Below are 14,520 nucleotides of genomic sequence, written 5' to 3'. Positions count from 1 at the left end.
GTATCTTGTAAAGTATTTTTTAAGTGGTAAAATAACGGTCTTATTTTAAAGACAAAATTTTCAAATAAGATATGATTTTAAAATTTATATGAAATATTACCTCATGATAATTTTATAATTAAAATGTTAAAACTGAAAGAATTTGTCAAACATTTAAAAATAAGCTAAAAACTTGTTGCATTTTCTAAAAACAATTATAAGCTCCTAATATCTTATTTTTTAATCCATCAAATCTAATCAATCAAGCAGACGAAAATATTTCTAGCATCTTTTCAAAGTGTACAGTGGGGCGGGTTGGTCCTAAAGCAGTATTCAGACTAGTTCGAAAAAGTTTGGTCCAAAATTAGCTCACTATAATGGCCATTTTTGGAACAATCCTGAACCTCTAAATAGACCCTAATTAAGTCCATTTTTAAACCCAAACCCAGCTCATAGACCGGCTCGATTGAGGCCTGAACCAAACCCACACCAAGCCCGAATATGCTTGTTTTATTTATTTTTATGATATTAAGTCTTCTTACAAATAATTACTTAAATTTATAATTGTCTTATAAAATAAATAAATAATAAATTAAACCACACAAGAACTTGTATATAGAAAAATAATAAATTATGGAAAAAAAAATACAAAGAGTAAATGAATTAAAATACTAACAATTTAGAACTAGAAAAAAAAAGAGAAAAGTTTTTAGAGTTTCAAAAGTATAAAAAACCTGTTAGAATTGTCAACTTAGAAGAATAAAATAAAAGTTATATGCCATGCATTATTTAAAAAAAAAAGCCCAACAAGTTGGTTCTGGGCCACTGAGTCGAGCTAGTCCCGGGTATTGATTCCTAGGACTAGCCCACCCGGTCCCAAATGGGTTTCGGCCAAACCAACTCATTTTTATATTAGTTCAATTCAATCTTAAGTTAGATTAGCCCAATCCTACTCACTGTGTATCTTGAACATCGTTCAAACTCGTGGTTCGTCGAGCGACATCCCACACACATACTTAGCTGAAGACACAATGGCATTGATTGAAACATGAACACTTGACATGGCATTGCTATGGCTGACAATGTTACAAGATTTAGTCACAGACAATGAACAATACAACATGAAAATGGATAGCCCTTGAAAGCTTTCCCGTTGCTACTTCCACTAAATCTCCTTGGCCAAACTCCGGGCGAAGAAACTTTAGTGGAAGCAGCAAAAAGAAGCTTGGGCTATCCAAGTTACATACATTATTTCAACATAAAAACAAAAAAAAATGCAGAATAATTCGATCTGTGGTCCGGTAGGGTCTTTTTTCTTGTTAGGTCCCCAAGCAGCCAAATTTATTTAGCTTTACGGACATAAAAACTATCCCACCTCAACTTCAGGGTTACGGTTTAAGTTTTCCTTTCTGGATAGGTAAGCTTTTGCTTTCTCGGGTGCGACTATCTGAAGAGCATTATGAATGCATTTGTTGTATGAGAAGTCCTCCTCTGTTCCATCTGTTCTTATGAGGACAAAGCAGCTTTCTTTGTGGTCTGGATGACGGCCAACCTGAACGTTGCAAGAGAGCAAGGCAAAGAATTAGAAAATGCAGAGTAAGAGCTAAGAGATCAGACAGTTCCTATAGAACATTTTTTGTAACTTCTATCAAGAATCAAGAATACAACAGAGCAATGATCTAAAATAAGAACGGATAATCTGATACATTGAATATAGTATTCCTAACACAAAAACCCGTGCTTTCATTTTTCCGAGTCAAAGGAGTTTCTGGCCCCAATATAAGACCACTTTGGACCAACGCTTCAAGCAATTTACTTTTATATGACCTGAGAAGTCTGGTTGATTCGTGCAGTATATAGTCTCCCACTAGATAAGTATGTATTTATGATATGCTTATTACTCGTCCAACATTAACATATTGGGTGGTCAAAATCGATGAATGGTTTCCTATGAGTACATATCCCTAGTATACCTTTATATCCATAACACCAGTTCCAATCTTCTCTTCCCAACGAGGATGAAACTGCAGAGCCCTCATTGCAGTAGACTTATCTTCTCCATTCAACTGGCTGTTCATAGGATACCTACATCGTTGTAGAAGCATAATTAAACAAATGACTCCAAAGGAAACAGCATAACAGATGCATATAGTTTCACTTGACAAGAGAATGAATCTTGGTACGGGGAGTGAGAAAAATTGATTTTAGTTCCATGCCTCAGGAGATTACGAAATACTAACACATTTTCAATAAAGTCATTCAACTGGTGAGAACAACAATAAGTACACAATATGGATGTTTAAGAACAGAAAATGAATCGTGCAGGAACAGTCAAACATATTACAGCGAACTTGGATCTGAAACTGGAAAACTGCAAAGATTAACATAAAGAAAGTTTTAACAGTAAAATAATAGGTAGAAAGGATTCACTTACTCTTTTAGCATTCGCTTTAATCTCTGTGAAATTTTTTGTATCCCTACCACCGAGAAATGTTGTGAAACCATTCTTTTAACCAAAGTTTGACGCTGCTTTATGTTGGGAGACAGACCATTCGGTCTTACAGAAAGGTGCTTTGCCACATCATTTGGTTTAGCACACCTAACATGGTTGCTCAGCAGAGTGTAGACATCTGTAGGTTTCTCAGGTTCGTGTCCCTAATGCATGGCAATGTAGAAACAATTAAATCAAGAGAGTGGTGCATCCTTCAACAACAACATGTGATCTGAAATCTATAACACACCCACAAATAGACAAAAATATACAATCACAACTTATCCATAACTGAGGAATAAACTTCGGCCAAATCTGCATACACATTCATCGCAATGGCAGAGAAATTAGCACGGCATTTCATAAGGAAACAATCAGATTTTCTAAAATCCAAATCCCACTCTAATGTAAATTTCATTCCAGTAAAGATGATACAATATAAGATTTGCTATACATAGATGATTAAAGAGATATATCTAATCTTTTCAAATAATTATGAAGTATCCTCACCTTCCCGTTATACATAATATCAAACTGACAACCAGTTCCAATTGATGGAGTTTGGCCCCATGATAAAGCCTCAAGACTGCCTTGAAGAGCATCCAATTGTCCCATCTTGGCTGCTTTTACCAAGCAATCACTAGGATTCTGGTGATTTGCAAAGCATGAGAAATATGTTATTTCACTCAAAGAATAGATACGGTGGCAGTAAAGCAAAAGGAGAAATGATTACAAACCAAAAAGCAGGCTTGGCTGAAGGGAGCTTGGATATTGGCTTCCTTTCTTTGAAGTGAGAGGCCTTTCGCATTTAATGGCAGAAATTCTCCTGTCGTTGACAGGCAATTGGCTGTGACAACTAAATGTTCAGGAAGTATGGTCTTGCCCGTGTCACTGATGGCTGAATGCAGACTCTGCATTTGAAGATCGAATATTAGCTTTTTATAACTGTCAGCCAGAATCACAGAGGGTGGTTCCAAATGTATCTGCCCCCAGTTGCCAGAATCCAGGCTTATAGGGATAATTTATTGCTGAAAAATTTGCTGCAGTTAAAGGTAAAATGTGCAATTATTACAACTTACATTTACAAAACACTGCCAGGCAGTGTCAATTCCATATGCTTCACTATAATCATGGATATCATCTGGATGACTCCGCTCCCAGTCAATTATATTTCTTATTCTGAGGCACTTATCTTTGAGGATGCTCCAGAATTTAGTCCTGTCACAGTATTCCGACATGACAACCCGCAAAAAGAGTTCCCCTGAAGGGCGCTTGGAGAATCTTTTATGATTTGCTTCATCTTTCCACAAGATATCAACCTTCTTAAATTCCGGAAATCCTAAAGAACAAACTATCACTATTAACACAGACGAGAAAACACATTGACATTGCAGAGTTGAAACACAAGGGGGAAGAGGGGGTGTTGTTCCAGCAATACACTGATTGAATATTATATTTCTGTTCATCAAGCATTTTATTCTGCTATTACATCTTTTCTCAAAGGCAAAGAAACAATTAACTGTCACATCAGATACATTTTCTCATTGATATATATTAAAAAAGAATGCAGACCATGTTCAGTCAAGACAGTTGGTTTTATTGGGTGGAAAATGGATGTTTCAGGAAAATATTAGTGTAAGTGGGAGCATAAGGAAGTTTTGTTATTGGTTTAAAGAATCAGTGGAGCAGAAGTAAAATACGAAGTAATTACAACCCCCCAAGAGTGCGCTTTTGTTTCCATCCAAAGTTGGCATAAAGTGGTATAAGGCTCAAAAGATAGAAACAAAATCCTTATATTGATTTACCACATTATACATTAATTATAATTTTTCTCCAACTTCTCATTTTATTTATTACCCACTTTCATATACCCCTTGCCCACTATACTGGTGCCTAAACTATAACATGCTGTCATCCCTGGCCAAAAAGTACGAACATTTCTTTTTTATTCTTACTCTTTGCTTACTATTGTTGAAAATAATTTACAAGTTTAATATAAGTGCTCTAATTCAACTAAAATTTAACCAATATTTAACATAAAATAAGAAAGGGCTGATTGGTGACGCTGCCGAAATTATTGCCAATCCCACTCTATTTTTATTGTATCAAATAATGGGAAGTACTTGAGGTTTCTTCCATTTGAATCATACCAAACATCTTAGGGGAAATGAACTATACTTCTTTATGTAAAATTCCAGTAGTCCTCTCCCTTTCACTTCCCCTTTTCTCCCATCAAACAAATGAAGCATTAGTATGAATTCTATGCCTTTAATACTTGAACAATAATAGAATCCACAACAAACCAGAGATGAAGATCCTATCATGCTCAAGATTGTGTAGTTTTTTATAAAGTGTTTCTCTAGCATCGTGATTTAAAGGGTTTCTCATATCCACGTGACAAACAAGTTCAATCTTGAAGCTCCAGAATGAGCAAAGGGCAACTGAGTTCATTAACAGAAGCAGTCTATGGTGTAACTATGTCAACTATAATCGAAGCTTCTTGATAAAATATCACCCGAACTCCATAACTTTGTGGGATCACGTGTTTCATGCCCTTTTGTTTGTAGTCATCACAAATTTATTCCAACTTTATCCTTAGAATATAAAAAAGACACAACAAGAGATGCCTAAACTCTGTAATACTAGTTTTCTGGTCTTTCCAGTCTGGTAGAATCTAATAACAGAGTTCTCTAAAACGATACCAAAGAATTTACGATGATTCAACAAAAAGGCTACAGAAACACTAAGCTAATTTTAAGTTAGATAATTCAATGCAGGAAACGGTGGAAATTAACTACTCTTAACCTTGTGGCTCCACCCTGCTGATAAAAATTATATTTCTGATTAGTCGAAACACTATAAATATTACATTATCCAATTACGGTACATGATGAATCAGCAGCAAACTGCAAGAAACCAAAATACGCGGTTGGACAAAAAAGTAAATTAGTTTGAATCCCACCATCAAGTCATTAAAATTTAGCGTGTTCTCTTGGAGATACACAAAGATGCTTCAATTTACAGCCGAAGCCAACAGTGGCTAATACCCTTTTGTTTAGTCAGCCAAATGGCAGATAACAATCATGATTATATTAATTGAATTTGAAACAAAAGAAGATTATAGAATGCAGTAGTACAACAGTATATGGTTTAAGCGTCCAAGATTAGGATCCTGTCTTCGCTATAAGTAATAATGATATTTTGGAGTAAACTATTATGCTAAAGAAATTACCTCATGCTCTAAGACTTGCATCAATATAAAACATGCCTTTATCTGTGCTGTTGGGTTTGCTATTCAAAGACAGCAGCATTTCCCAGGGTACGAATAATTTGTCTCATTACATTGATTTTAACATAGATTATGACAATACTGCAGCAAGAGCTTCAGACACAAAAGGACTAGTTCAACAAAAACTGTTAGTATATGATGATGCCTAATCTAAACCTCAGAATGAAGTCACAGATCTTAGGAACAAGAACAAACAAAGCTGCATGCTGTTTCAGATAGTGCGCATGTATAGCATCTCTGAATTCATGTTTCAATTATTTTCCTAAAGCAATGCATACTAGTTATTTTGGTTTGTTCATAGATTATTCTTCAGTTGCTTTTGCCTTTTAGATCGTAAGATATATAAGGTGGGGTCTTCCAAAAGCCCCAGTTCTAGCAAAACCAGGAGATGGTTAGCCAACAGCTACAATGCAAAATAGAAGTCACAATGAGATGGGTACAACAAGAAGGTCAATCTTTTCCGACCCTTATGGAGTATACATATCCACACAATTCAATTACAGATCAACATCACATTAATGTTGTTCAAGAAAAATCTAGAAAGTAATCACATGATAGGAGGAATAAACATATAAGCAAAAGGAAATATAAAGTGCCACACACCTTTTATTACAGTTCGAAGAAGGACCGGTATCACCATATCACGAAGAATATCCAGGTCGGAAAACTCTTTGAGGCTTTCAGTTAATGCTGCTGAGATGTAAATTATGTTGTGAGATGTCTTGTTGATGTCTGCTTCAGAACAAACCCTGCCCATCAGAAGCAAGATCAGGAGGATACAAGATTCTTTGAGTTCAGACAGTTCTCTCTCTCTCTTTTTTAAAGTTGACATAGCTAAGGGACTATTTTCTCAAGAGAAGCAGAACTGTTAATGCAAGATTTGACCCTTGGGATTAATGACATTGGACCTGACACTATTATCACTTATTGCTTTTTTCCCCTAAAACAAATTAGAGCCCACCATCAGAGGTCTGCCAGAGATTCTAGCCCATGAGATACTGTGCCCAAGCTTCTGCTGAGACTTAGGACCAATCATGTATTGGTTTCTCCTTCATATCTAAACCACTTTATAGATTAGCAACACCAAGTGTAGCATAAAACTATGGCCAAAAAAATTATGTAAAGGAAGTACGTGTGATGGACTCGAGACCTCCCATGAAGCAGATGAGAACTCCTAAAGAAAACATAGTCCACCAATAAGCAAAGCAAATGACATTGACATAGGTCTTGTAGTAAATGAAGGTATTATTACTAAAATGAATATGCTTCACATCAGCACAGCTCCTTCGGCATTATCCCTACTCTTAATCCTCCCCTAACCAATGGAGCATCTCCAAGATTCATATTGGATATAAACTTGAAACTCCCGCAATTTTCTTAGAGGATTAGCTATGCCCTGTAACTTCTATACTATTGACCTTTCTGAAAATTAGGTGAACTACAACAGTAACTAGACTATTAGAGGTGATGCACACAGATACACGATCAAATAAAGGATTCACTTTTAGCATATATTGTAGACATATGTTCTCCATCTTTCTTTTCATACTCAAATCTTCAGTAATCATGTGAACAGATGGACAGCCTTATCAGAGAAGAGTCTTACTGGCTTGTTATCTGCAACTTGGGAAGAGTTATTTTAAATTTTAGTCCAGTGCATCCATTATTCATGGAAAGAGTTCTGATCACAGATTTCAATTTGATCCTTCGCTTCTTGGCAACTTCCTGAAAGGTCAAAAATAGTCCTAAATCAAAATACTCAGACATTGAGAAAAGCAACATGCAAATTTTAATGTATTACCTTGTTTATATGAAAAATACAGGCCCATGGACTAATGCTGGCGTTGCTCTTTGTCTGCCTGGAGAAACTAATATCGGCAGAAGGTTATATTCAGATATGTAAAAATCAAAATTACTAACAGAAAATAAAAAATAAGGAGGAACCTGTGCGAAAAGGATGTACAAAAGCTTACCATATTCTCACTTCTGAAACTATGTCTGAGAAAAATACGCTTTCCAAATGATCCTTGACTTCTAAAGCTCCGTACTCCAAACCATTTGCCCATCTTCGAAGTCTTGTTGACAAGAATAGTGACGCACTCTTAAAGCCAGTACTCCTTTTCACTCCACATTCCAGGACTTTCTGCATGGTCAAATTGTAAGAGAAGTATCTGTCAGGCACTACTAGTCACTATGAGTTCTATAAGCATTGGATATGATTCAGCAGATAAGCAACACCTTGAACAAACTTACACATGCAAAGGAAATGGGAACACAACATTGAAAGCTTAAGATGCAATATGATGCAAACTGCAGAATACTGTTCTCAGGAGACAGTCAATTAGAAGACTAAATTTCAGGTTCGTGTTAAAGGTGCTGAAGTCACATAGCGGGAAGTAGCATATAGGTCATTCAGCCAAAATCACCATTAGCACTCATAACACGTGAAAATTGTATAGACTGGAAATGCCCCTCGGTATCCTGGCAATATCTATCTATGTCTTCTTTTCTTTGTGATGCATGGATTAGATGGGAGTTGGTGTTGACCTCAAAGTTCATCTGAAGTGATTGGGTTCATATAAGTTCAAAAAGAGATTGGTCTTTCATAGAAGTGAAACAAAATGTCTCAGTTATTTGATACTCCTGCATATATGGTTGGGCTTGATAAGAGTTGAAATTTATGGTAAACAGAGCTTCTCCCATTCCACTGTTATGCTTATGATCTTAACTACATCAAGCAAAATTGAACCCATTTCTTCAATGCATCACATGGTTTCAAATGCAAGAATTAAATTCCTGTTTCTATATTGACTTTCTTTCTAATTGTAATACCATGTCCAACCTCCAGACTTATTCATTTCAGACTTTCAAACACTTTGCTAATAGTCTATCTCATCATACAGATCTTGGTTACATAAGGCAGGAGCAAAGGTGAGAGGAAGGATAGGAGCAGGGCGCAGAGCAGCAAAATTAAAATATTTTGTGGGCAAGAGCAACTTAGAGCACGCTTATTACTATATTTTTAGATATTAGATTTGACAATATATTGTGGCCTGTTGGATTATTGGATTCTGGACAAGTTTTCTATTGGATACAGAGGTTCTAGATCCCAGGAAAAATCGTTTTTGCTTTCATGTTATCGACATTAAAATAAAGGGTAAATTACATAAATTACACAAACACCCCCTGTCTTTTGTAAAATTATACGCCCCCAGGGGGTGTTTCACGGGATGTCTGTAAGCTTTGCCTTTGAATAGGGATGCAATTGTAATTACATTTATAACCTCATGGTGTACCTGATATTACAAAAACAGGGTGTTTGTGTAATTTGACCTAACGTGAGGAGTGTCAATGTAATTTTCCCTAAAATAAAAGAAACAACATAACTGAAACAAAAGAATAAAGTAACAAAAGACCCTTGTACTAGTGCATCAGCTTAACCAAACCCATCCCTACTTTTTCTCACCATGGCCAGCACCTCTCTGTCTTTTTCCTTTTTCTGTTTCTTCTTTTCATTCATTCTCTTGTCAGTTCTTCACAGCTTATCTATTAGCTTTACTCCTCTCCCCACTATCTTTATCCTCTCACCATCCATGTATGACCATTGTCAATGTTGGCATCTAACATCTCCACCATCAGAGCCCATGGTTTCATCCCAATTTTACCTTCAAATTTCAGAGTGCTTGAAGTCATGATTTAAAAGTTTTAAGTGTGCACTTTGGTGTACCTTAGAGTACCATAAGAATCCACTTCACCCCCAAGTCCCCGGAGCATGATTCGGAGTGACCAATGACCTAGGTATAGATATTAGAATGGTACAAAAATGTTTGCTAATAGTGACATCCTCTTGATTAAACATCTATCCCATATACCAAGTAAACCTAGTTTTCAACCATTTGTCGATTTGCTCTAGAAGACAATCTGAGGTGATATTTTTGGTCCTTCAATTAAATCTAATGTTGCTGTGGATAAGAATACTTGAACATATTTAGCCACAAATAATCAGGCAGCAGAGAGCTGAGTCAGAATTACTGCAGCCACCCATACACATGCACCCTGATACACAGAGGGTGGCAGGGGGCGGGGGAACGTACCTTTAGAGCTAACAAAGGTGATGGTTCTAGTGCGCTGACTGGCTGATCCAAAGCACTGTATGCAGCTTCTGAAATCGCACAAGCAGCCAATGAGCCAACAGGGTGTCCAGCCATAAGAGCATCACTATGTGTGGCAGATGTGTCTTCAGTGCAATAATCAAATTGAACAACTTGATTTCCATAACAACTTCTAACTGTTCCATCATATCCAATTATTAGATCTCGCATGAAAAACATTAGCCTTCTGGTTAGAGTCCCAGAAACATCAGCATGGCCACTAAAAGAACTGTCACGGGTTGTCAGCGAAAGCACAAAACTCTCCAGAGGATTTAGACCTGCTAAGTAGGAGTTAGCGACAATTGAACATGGAATGTATGAATCTGTGGTTTCCTGATTATGCAACTTGTGGACAGTGAAATTGTTCTTCTGATTGTTCCACGAAGCACAAGAAAGGTAACGGGGAACTGAAAAAGACAAGGGAGCTAATGAATGCTGCAAGCCCAGACACATGCTATGCTGTACTAACTTTTGCAGGTTTCCTTTGCTCCCAGCCTTTAGCATAGCTATAAATGAATTGTTTTTGTCAGAGTACTTGTAAACAAGATTCTGCATATCCCAGAAAACTGACTTGGAAGCAGAAATGGAAGCTTGAAAAAGTTCTGCTTTAGTCTGTTGGGCAATCGACATGTGTTCCTTCAGAAAATTTTTCATGTTTTCATGCTCTTCAGAGCTTTCTACAAGAAAATCTTGGTTGCAATCTACCATCAATAAGCTGATATCTGATAATTTTTCAGCTTGAAGCAGACCATAGTATATTTCATCCAGAATATTCTTCCGAGACTGTGAATCAGGAGAAAGGTAAAGGTCTGACAATGAAACACTTAGTCCCCTCCTTGACAGCCACTCACAAAGAACTTCCTGAGCAGCATGCAGGAAGTCAAGAACTTTGTCTCGCCAATGTCTGAGCAGACATTGAAAGAGGTTATCGCAGCTATCCCTTAACCATGCTGATCCATGGGAAGATGATACAAGCTCTCCTTGCCTAATACATACATCATTAGATGCATAAGCAAATTCAAAGTCAGGCGGTAAAAGCAGGCCAAATAGTTGTTTTCCTGTCCAAGCAGCCCCTGAAGTAGATTTGATGATAGCAGGCAATATTGGCATAAAGGAACAGAACATCTGCAGCTGCTGCATCTCAGGCTTATTCAGGAGAACACCATCTTCAAGGAACAGATAGGCAGCAGTCAGACTATCTTGACTTAGTGACAAAAGGTTCCGACCATTCTGCCCATTGTGCAACTGTTCGTTTAAAGAAACAAGCTCATTAAGCTCAACCCTAGAGGTTACAGATTGTGGAACATAACCATGGAGACAATCTCCATCAAAGTCCCCTCGGAGTGGGGAACAGACAAGAGGATTAATGGAGACAACAGATTTGATAGGAAGAATTCTGACAGATAAAGCAATGAGTGAATGCTGATGTATGGAGGGAGGCCTATTAATCAAAACAATATCTCCATCAATGAGAGGCCTGCAAATAGAATCTCCTGTCCGCAACATGTCCTTAGACCAAATACAAATCCTCTGACCATTCCTTAGAACAGAAAAGTATCCCCTGCGGTAAAGCATAAAGTCACAGCATGGTTCTAGCCTATCCCAATTCCATAGATTTATATGGTCTGAGATTAGCACATTCTCTGCAATTTGAAATGGCAAGCCAATTTCATCAACCTTTATTCTAGGATCACCAACAACAACCATGCGGAAAGAATGATCTGTCCGCTTTCCAAGTAGCAATTCTTTTATGTTTTTCAGCCCTGATGCACTGGAAGCAGAATCATTCGTTGATTGCTTCTCATATATTTTTTCTAAACTTGACAACTTTTCAGAGCGTATCTGCAACACGAAAGAAGCAAAAAGAAGTAATTTCTCTCAGAAATTATCCACACACATAAGAAAAAGAAATACAAAGGTTGGTTCTTTATGCTTGCCTTGGAAACTTTATATCGATCAAGAACTCGGGCACTCAATTCATTTGGTGTACCTCTAAAATCAATAAGCTTTCTGTACATCTTTGTAGTTTCATCCTAGATGTTAATCAAGTAAAAACAGCATGCAATTGTATGTTCAGGAAGATATGTAAATCCCAAATCATGTATCTCATAAAGTATACAGGCAAATCAAGGGTACAATAGAAGTAAAAATCACTTACAACAGTTATACGCTGCCCAAATTCTCTTACTCGATGACTATTTGGAGTCACGAGCAAAGAGTTTAGAAAGATTGAGTTTTTCCTTTTGAGAAGTGCTTCCAGAACCCTTGGGCATACATGTTTCAAAATGCTATAGACCTGAACAATAAATGATAGCATGAGCATGCACCATCTTGTCTGGAGGAGGGGTAAACAATATAATACAACAATAGAACTCTCAGAAAATATGGACATGCAGGAAGTTGTTCATCAATTAAATAACATGTACGATTGGCTTTTCTTCTTGCACAAAATGCAAAATGTAAGCTCTACTCCCTACTTGTCTTGCAGTAAAAGTTATAGTTCTAAAAGTAAGTTTCATGAGTTAACCATAATTACATCAAAATTAGGCGCAATGTGAATGTAACTTGTTGCTCTAACTATCGGCTTTTCCTACTTCAGTTTTTCCAATCCAAACAAGTTAAGAATGGATAATTTCTTTTTTTGGACAATTGATATGAACAACAGCTCAAAGATCAACCAACCTTGGGGAAAACTCTCCAAGACAAAAGCATGGGACTAGGAGTAAATGGGGATGACTATTATTATTATTTGGATCAATCAACCCATGGACCATTTTCTCTAGAAAAAATTAAAATAATAGAAATAAAAATATTAATAATAAGAAAAAATGCTTTTAAACTTAAACTGCAAAAAGTGTTCAACAATCACCACATTATGATACATCACTTATTCACTTTTCACAAAACAAAATAATGGAATTTGATAACAGACATACTGGACATCACATAATTATCATGTCAATACAGCTCATGCTTGAAGATTGCAAGTGTATCTAAAGAAAATAAAGAACTCCAATTTAGGCTTCAGGCAAGTAAATTCCAGCCAACATTTTCCATTTCAAGCTCATATGATACAGAAAAAGGAAAAGAAGAGGCTGCGGAGGGTGACAAATGAGCCTCAAATGATAATAAATCTCAAAATTGACCAATAGATATGTGGACCTAAGGTCATGGGTGGCAAAAGAAAATAGAAAGCAACACCAGCATGTATCTAATAAAACAGAAATGAAGCATGGGAAATGTTACTTGAGCAGGCAATAGCACTCTTTTGTTTGCCGGCAAGCCACTGAATTCTTGAGCTGAATCTTTCGGGATTACATCCCAATAATCAGGAGCCAGACCTCTAACAGAGTTCTTGTTCAGCAATGTTTCGTTGACTTCTGCAATAATTGCTGTTTTCGCGAAAACATCTTTTGAGGACACTTTAAATTTCATCTTCGGATAACCATCTTTTGGTCTTCCCTGTTATTTGAACAGAAACAGGTTGGTAACGGTCATGTAGAAAGATGCAGGGTAGCAGCCAAATGAACTCACCGCACAATATCTGCAACTTCTGGGTGGATGATGCCTTGATGTGGAATCCACTTTCTAACACATGCAAAAATGCCAAAAGAAACCATTAGCACTCTGCAAATAATTAGGTATTCACTTGATAGCTCAGTAAACAAATGTTTCAAGAAGCTCCAATTAATGGAAGAACAGCCCTTTAAAAAAAACAAAAAGAAAAGAAAGACCTGAACACTGTTAATGCAAGTATTGGTTGGAGTACGGCTATCTCAACTAGCATAGACATTATTCAAATGAATATACAGGCAGTTAAGCAATGACAACGAATTAACTCATGTTCATTGATGATACTTCCAAGATTAGGGTGCCATTCTCATATTGACCTCCAATTTTGTTTGCGAAGTGTAAAGCTGAAAGTTCTGTGCCATGCCACTTCAAGAATACTGTTTATCAATCTCTACATGTCTTTTGAAAGCCCCACATTGCCTATGGAATTTTCTTAAACTCAATTTAGTTTCAATATCACCTAATATCTATTGAAAAACATAGGTGCACTTGATTGCATTTGCTTACATAATCATGATACTGATATCGATTATGATGCAGGAGTCAATGAGAAGAGGATGGTGATCGAAGTAACAAAAACTTACACTACTATGTGTGTGCATGTAAACATAAACTAGAATCAACAGAAAAAATATCATCACATCAGCAACACTAGATTTCAGCACATCAGAGTGTAATACCTAACCTTGACCTTAGCATGCCGAACTGATTTACATCCTGGGCAGATTTTATTAAGAATTTGTGCAACTTCTGACATGAAATAAGGATTGAGAATTGTAAACGGGAAATTGATCAAACCAAAATGCCCTGCAAAATATAAAACCATTATATAATACCCGAAGAAAGGATAGTATGGAAAGGATATTATGGAGAGGGAAAGACAGAGACCACAAAGTGGCATGACAACTCTAACTTCCCCAAGTTACCTTCACAATCCTTTGAACTTCTGGCACCACATGTAAGGCATTCTGAGGCATTTGAAGTAGGTAATCCAAATGCAGCATCTGAAACTTCATTGACTGTAGTGATTACCATTG

General features: G+C 36.8%; 1 long non-coding RNA gene across 1 annotated transcript in view; it reads right to left on the bottom strand.

Moving 5' to 3' along the window:
* Window positions 1,304–14,520, bottom strand: part of LOC105164152 — a gene marked incomplete in the record, with an annotated part of 15,391 nt that continues 2,174 nt past the window's right edge. The window contains 17 exon segments of the long non-coding RNA XR_002287364.1: window positions 1,304–1,531; window positions 1,953–2,064; window positions 2,414–2,634; window positions 2,981–3,118; window positions 3,208–3,381; window positions 3,550–3,809; window positions 6,363–6,508; window positions 7,366–7,484; window positions 7,561–7,627; window positions 7,733–7,902; window positions 9,854–11,752; window positions 11,848–11,943; window positions 12,069–12,206; window positions 13,157–13,372; window positions 13,445–13,498; window positions 14,169–14,290; window positions 14,410–14,520. This is a non-coding gene — a long non-coding RNA (DNA-directed RNA polymerase IV subunit 1).

The sequence above is a fragment of the Sesamum indicum genome, linkage group LG6 (assembly GCF_000512975.1).
Source record: "Sesamum indicum cultivar Zhongzhi No. 13 linkage group LG6, S_indicum_v1.0, whole genome shotgun sequence".
In the NCBI taxonomy this organism is placed as follows: domain Eukaryota; kingdom Viridiplantae; phylum Streptophyta; class Magnoliopsida; order Lamiales; family Pedaliaceae; genus Sesamum; species Sesamum indicum.
This window is presented reverse-complemented; position numbering and strand designations above follow the sequence as displayed.